Below are 740 nucleotides of genomic sequence, written 5' to 3'. Positions count from 1 at the left end.
AGATTCATATTGTAAGACTAGAGCATTTCATTATATAATCATTACATCACATCACTTCACAGTGAATGGTAAACAAACGCTTATTAAAGGTCCTTAGCATCTGAAGGTCTCCCCTCTCATGCAGACCAAATCATTATTAAAATTGTATTATTATTTAAAAAAGAATAATAATTTCACTCATGCCTTGAAATGCTGACAAGGACATGCAGGGACACAAGAAGTGAAGAAAAATGTTTCTACCATGTTTTGAATTGGTCTTGAGAAAGGAACGCGTCCAAGGCAAGACTGATAAACTTCTTAAAACATGCAATAGCTTATTCCTGTTGTTGCATTTCAAGGCAGATGTAACTGTCAATATGTGAATATTTATGCTTTTACCTATGGTGTGAAACAACCATGTTTTGCAATAATCCCAGAGAAGGGGAAAGCTGTAAGTGATATATTTTCCATTATTTTATTACTTAGTTCACACAATAGTACTAGTTTGTGGCTAGAATATCTTCATCACAACTCCCAGGCCTAAATTTTTTCATCGTTAGTCACGTTTATATATTAGGCATCATATGTTAGAAATAAGTTCAGGGCTTTGGATCAGTCTGAATACTTTTTTCTCAATAAAAGTTGAAAAAATATGAATTTTGTTTTAATGTTTTCCCATATGTTTATGTTCTCATATATAAACAAATGTCATGGTATCAGAAATCACACACAGATATAGACTTACACCCATTCACACATAC

The sequence above is a fragment of the Penaeus monodon genome, chromosome 23, assembly GCF_015228065.2.
Source record: "Penaeus monodon isolate SGIC_2016 chromosome 23, NSTDA_Pmon_1, whole genome shotgun sequence".
NCBI classification, from domain to species: domain Eukaryota; kingdom Metazoa; phylum Arthropoda; class Malacostraca; order Decapoda; family Penaeidae; genus Penaeus; species Penaeus monodon.
Note: the sequence above shows the minus strand (reverse complement) of the source record.